The sequence below is a fragment of the Lycium ferocissimum genome, chromosome 4 (assembly GCF_029784015.1).
Source record: "Lycium ferocissimum isolate CSIRO_LF1 chromosome 4, AGI_CSIRO_Lferr_CH_V1, whole genome shotgun sequence".
Lineage (NCBI taxonomy): Eukaryota > Viridiplantae > Streptophyta > Magnoliopsida > Solanales > Solanaceae > Lycium > Lycium ferocissimum.
The window spans coordinates 66,020,267-66,026,378 of NC_081345.1; the positions used below are offsets into that span (position 1 = coordinate 66,020,267).

At 33.0% G+C, this 6,112-nt stretch overlaps 1 long non-coding RNA gene across 3 annotated transcripts; it reads right to left on the reverse strand.

Annotated features, from left to right (window-relative positions):
- Window positions 1-1,187: 1,187 nt before the first annotated feature.
- LOC132053613 (uncharacterized) lies at window positions 1,188-5,223 on the reverse strand. 3 transcript variants are annotated; one of them, XR_009414190.1, is made up of 3 exons: window positions 4,926-5,223; window positions 2,928-3,161; window positions 1,188-1,835 (listed from the first exon to the last, which is right to left on the reverse strand). It is a non-coding gene; the product is annotated as an uncharacterized LOC132053613 (long non-coding RNA). The 3 variants fall into 3 exon arrangements; XR_009414188.1 differs by lacking the exon at window positions 4,926-5,223 and adding an exon at window positions 4,349-4,885; XR_009414189.1 differs by lacking the exon at window positions 4,926-5,223 and adding an exon at window positions 3,795-4,209.
- Between the last annotated feature and the right edge of the window lie 889 nt (window positions 5,224-6,112).

Below are 6,112 nucleotides of genomic sequence, written 5' to 3' on the forward strand. Positions count from 1 at the left end.
CATTGTTTTCTTATCTGTCCTTTTACAGAGCAGATCCTATCTCTAAACTAACGGCTCTCAAAAGTAAAATGCATATATCGAATTTTACTTTTTTATTTTCAGTTGATTGAGGTATGGCTGGAGTGGTTGCCTTGAATGAACATCATTATATCTTGTACCGTCTAAGCTCACTTCCTTATTCTCACCATCTTTATAAATTACTAGTATAGTACCCCGCGCGATGGCAGAAAGTGCTAGAGAGAAAAATTATAAAACAATATTATCTCATTTGCTTGATCATATTATTTAAAATTTAAACCATTTGATCCATGATCATTGATTGGAAGGAAATCATTTTCTCCTCTTAAATTGTCGTAAGATCCTGTGTCATGTGCAATTAATAGTCAGAGTATATATGTTGATAAATCCATAAAATTACTTACCAGGATAAGAGAAAAAGTTCATCCAGATTGTTGAATAGAAAGATATGAATCTTTGCTCTTGATCTTAATCTCTTTTCACTATCACATTAAAATTTTTTGGGAATAATATTAGTCATTTATTTTAAATCTCGCAAGGAAAGACCAATTGTTATAAGGAAAATAAAGACTTGTAGTTTAACTTCTGAAAAGGAAACTTTTTAGTTTTAAATCTTAACTATATAGGATTAAAAGTTTATTTCATGAAAAAAGATCTTTACTTATACAAAATGATACCTTACTAATCTTCAACATATCTTATGGTGTATTCTATCAAAAATTGCTTTATAATAATACCAAATAATTTAGTAACAATATATAAACTTGAGTATTACAAAACCAAATAGATCATAAAAGTGTGAAAGAGTAAACAATATGCATTTTAATAGCTAAAGTTCCGAAACACGAAAATGATTCATATGCAGATTTCAAGTTCTATTCTTTGTCCTTCGTTCTTCTCAATAGTTCAAAAAAGAAGCATAGTTTACATTAGACCTTTTTCCCCCTCCTATTCATTCATGTTTGTGTTTAGTTGTGTATTTCGACAAAACCAAATTTAGAACTCCTAATCATTTTTGAACTTGTGAACATATACCACATAATATTGTCCCACTTAACACTCACAAAGCATATAAATATTGATCACATTCAATGGCCCAACGTGAGCAAGTAAAATTGGGTAACATAGCCCTGTGTGGACATGTCCGTCCACAAAAAGTTCACATACAGTTATCTAAGATCACAGATAAGTATTATAATCAAATATCACTTAATGAAAGTACAATCATTTGTGTCTCTACGCAAGTTTCAGTATTCTCAAAAACTAAATTCAACTGCTACCAAAGATGCACAGTTTTATCAAAAACTAAATTCAACTGCTACCAAGGATGCACGGTGGACAGATTGAAATTTTCAGACTTCACCAATATCTAAGCTATGCACAAACGGTACAGACCAAGTAGTTGTGTCTCTCTTCTGCTTCCCTGCAAATTTACTGCAGTCTCTAAATCCCTTAAACTCATTGGCTGGATGAACTCCCACTTCTTTTTCCAGAAAGCTAGCTCGTGAATCTTTCTTGAACAATTTGACCATGCTGTATAAAAATTAGATATCTTCTCATAGCAAACCAACTTCCACAGTCGATTACGGTATCCCTGGTTCTCATTTTGTGCACATGGCTTCCGTGGATGCTGATCCGGAGCTTGTAAGAAAACGTTTTATGTTCTGATTTTTCAACATACAATCACTACTTTTTACTTGATAAGAGCTCAGTTGACGGGATAGCAACAATAATATCCTATTGCTGGATTGAAAGTTGATTGGGTGCAGTAAGAAGTTGATCTGTAGGATGTTTTCACCAGATAATTCCTCTCATGCCTAACAAAGGAACAACTCTAATCAGCAAAAAGAAGGAACATCGAATCACGCAGTTATAGTTTAATGGTAAACAAAAGCACACGGATTAAGAATCCTGCTCTCACATGCAATTCTATCAACAAACTTTCCTCTAGATGTAGCTACATGTCCTTTCTTGAAAGCTACACAAAATTAAAGTAAGAAGAATACAGGTAATTAAGTTTGGGTCTCCAAATAGTATGCTTGAGAAACAGAATGAAGTGACGGCACAGAATCTACCATCTAATGAAAAGGCTTTACTAAGTTGTCCTGAGCCTTTACCTGGTCACATCTAGAAGAAATTTCAGGAAGGCAGAATCCACAAAATATGCAGTTAAAATAAGAGGAAATTTAAAGCCAAACAACTTTAGTAAATAGTAGAAGGTTTTATCACTTTTAACTTTTTATTCTGGATCTAAAAGAAAGGGAATTGGCAGAGGCAATTTCATTTATCAATTGCCTTCATTCATTCACCTAGTAAACGAATCCTGAATTGTTGATTGTGTTACCAGCAACTGCTGGCTAGGGCTCCCTGATTTCATCTACTACACAAATTACATAAAATTAAAATTTATTTTTAAGTTTAAAAAGTAAATGTAAAAAATCTGTAAATTAGTTTTTTTTTTTTTTTTTTTTTTTTGTTTTTTAAATCTTATCCCTGTTTAAATGTAAATTGAAATAACTAAATAATGTGGAAGTATGGTTCCACTATAATAGGATACTTCCACTATAATATGACACTAAAGTCTAGATTTAAATTCAGCGTGAATTTGATTCCAGCAGGAAATTAATAGCTATGAATAGAAAAGTTAACCATTTGATAACGTAAAGACTTGTACCATGTGATAACAGGCAGATTGACATTCCTATCAAAAGATTTTCAGTTATTTCTCAAATAACACCTTCATCGACTTTTAAGAAAATACTTCATCCTTGTTAGGTGTTGCCAGCAGCTAATGCAAGTAAGTTGATCATTAAAATAAGCACGACTCATAGGATATGCGACGCAAAAAAAAAAAAAAAAAAAAAAAAAAAAAAAATTCAACTCCTCAACTGAAAAGATATAGACTGCACCTTGAATGATTTTGAAGGACGAATGGACATATCTGCACATCCTCCTTGCAAATAGAAGTTGATCATCGTCAACGTATTACAAAACAAAGAGGGTTAAACAAATCAAAATGGCCCAACATTTTATCTATACAGATGATGGTGCTGCAGAAGGCAAAAGAAAGAAATTACCTGTTGTACCGCATCAAGCTGGTATTACAGCGTCGGGTAGCATTTGAATTGGGGGAACATTAAAACCTATTACATGAAGCCTTTCTCTTAGTAATATACAACTAAATCAATACTGATAATATTTCTACAAAGATTGCGTAGATGAAATTAAGAGTCACATCTATATGGTTGCAAGTGCTTTGATTAGTAATGATGTATATATAGACATATGTATAAACTGCTTGTAATGGTACCTATTTTTACTTTTACTGAATGTTAGAAAAGATATACTAAAGTCTCTCTTGTTGAGGAAATGTGTACAATGGCTTGTATAATGAAATTTTGATAAGGAACTATTTTGGTAGTCATTCACCATACTAACCCTAATACACCGTAATAGCTTTAAGTTTTTTATCTTCTAGATAATTATAATATTGTTATCGTGTATTCCGATAATGCTTATCATTGAGTTTTTTTGTTTTTTCACTTCAAATTTTTAGGAAGAAACTAAGATATCCTAAAAGGAAGACAATTCGTCTATAATCTGCTGAATCGACAAACACAAGGAGCAAAAAGGTGTCAAATTGGCTGAAAGCAATCAAATATGTATTAAGGAGATTTAAAATCTTAACTTTGTTGCACAAACAAAAAGGATGCAATTTCCTGCAAGACTGCAAATAAAGTTGAATAACCAAAGAAAAAGAAGTTTTTGAAGCTTACAATGGGGAAATGTAGAGGACAACTGAGTAAACTAAAAGACAATTAGATGTGTCCTTCTGGAAAAGGGCATTTAAGCAAGCACGGTTAAGTACAGTTACCACATTTTAAGGTGGGCTTCTGCCACTATATGCACGATTTTGTGTGGTTATGCACCGCTCGAAATGGTTTATGTAGTTTTTTTTCAGATGTTTTAATTTAAATTCCCAGGTTATCAATTTAAAATTCAAAATTTAAAATTGAGAAGTTTTATTAGTTAGAAAGGTAGTTTGTTTTGTCTTAGTAATGCCACTGGGCTTTTTATAGTTATGCCACGTGGCTTAAGCAGAGGGCTTTTTCCTCTCCTTTTAATAATATATAGATATAGATATTATTAAAGCTCAAGGACTCCTCACTAGAACAAGATTGGCCAAATGGGGCACTGTTACTGATGTAAAATGCTCCTTGTGTGACAGAGAGGATGAGGATATAGACCATTTGTTGTTTGGTTGCACTTTTTCCAATAGTATCTGGGAGAAAATACTGCAATGGCAAGGAATTAAGAGAAGAGCAATGACCTGGCAGCAAGAAGTTCAATGGGCAATAAGTCATGCCAAGGGCAGAAGTGGAGCAGTTGAAGTGTACAAAATTGCGTTGGCCTGCAGTGTTTATCATATATGGCAGGAACGGAATTGGAGGATATTTCAGAAGAGGACTAGAGGACCAGCTGAGATTACTAGATTGATCACTGAAGAAGTTCATGGTAGAGGAAGCAAACAAGTTGCAACAACTAAAGTGTTAGATAGGCTGAATTTCTAGCCTTAATTGCTGTATAGGTTGATAGGGATGGTGTTGATGAAGCTAGCAGTAGTTCTGGCTTGTTGAACTACTGTTTTTGTACATATTTGCTATTTGGTAAATAAATTTCTTTAATTACCAATAAAATAAAATATATATATATAGATAATCATTACATTTCGTTATACTGAAATTGCTTGTTAAGAAGCGATTTTTATTTACGTCTGGGTCATTAACGACATTGATTGGAAGAAGATGACTGGATTGCCTATCTGGCTATATAAAGATTTTGAGTGAAACTCTTAATTAAACCATCTAATAATGTAAAAGGTTCAATTACAACCAGAGAAAACATACCTGGTCCTACATTATTGTGCCTAAAGTTATGTAGTAGTGCGCACAGGAGCAAGACAAAATTCACCAGCATTGTTTCGAAACAACTGTTTGTCTATCACTCGTAAAATGTGGTGATTTGCAACAATTTTTCAAGCCATTTATGCCCCCTTTCTTTTTGTAGGATTATGGCATCAATCACTTGGTGATTCCTACCAGAGACGATCTTTTTGCACCATCAGACGGAGACATTAACCAAGCTATAGAATTCATCCACGGTAAGTGTTGGAAATTGGATTTGGGTCACCCATGTGGGTCAACCCGAATTCATATCCAAATAAATAAATATATGTATGTTATATATTTATTGTAATATTAATAATAAATAACAGTGGAGTGGACAACTGGCATACCTTGAATCTAGCCTGCAATCAAGGAAGTCCTAAATTTAGGAACTTCTATCTGCTAAATATACGTTAGTTTCTTCATCTCATAACATAAAGAAAGAAACTCTAGCTCTGTTTATAAAATATACTCTCTTCTTCTCCACAAAGAACTTCTGTGGAATATTCCTAATTGTTTGTTGGAGCATTCTTCTTCTCTGTAATTCAGCTACGATTTTAGACTGTGACTTTACATGGTTTAGTTCGTGTTTATTGCATATGATTACACCGTCGACTAGTGAATTAAATATTGGAGAATCTTGGGGGAACTATATGTGTTCCTGTGGATTGTGTGTTTTCCTTCGGTAAGTATTTTTCACCCAGCTCTATAATTCTTGTGATGAGAAGGTACATAATATTTTCTGCTAATAAAATATTAGAAGCTTCTGAGAAAAAAAAAAAAGAAAGAGAGAAGAGAATAGTTAATACATAGAGTGTGGCCACACAAGTGACACTAACCATTCTTATGTATTGCGATACTATATTAAGTGTAACTTATTATAAAATATTGACATATCTTCTCATTAAACATTTATTATGTGAGACGATAGTGTAGTCATGAGAAACATTGGGCTATTACAACTTTTATAGAGATCTTCGTGAATGGGGTCTACTATTTCACATGAATGTTAGTCATAACTGAAAATTCATATTGTAAGAGTTTAAGGATTTAACTTAATGAATTATCCGAGAAATATTAACGCCGAGGTTGCATTTCCAGTGCATAAATATACTCAAGGATTAGTGGGAGTGATAATACATACAAAT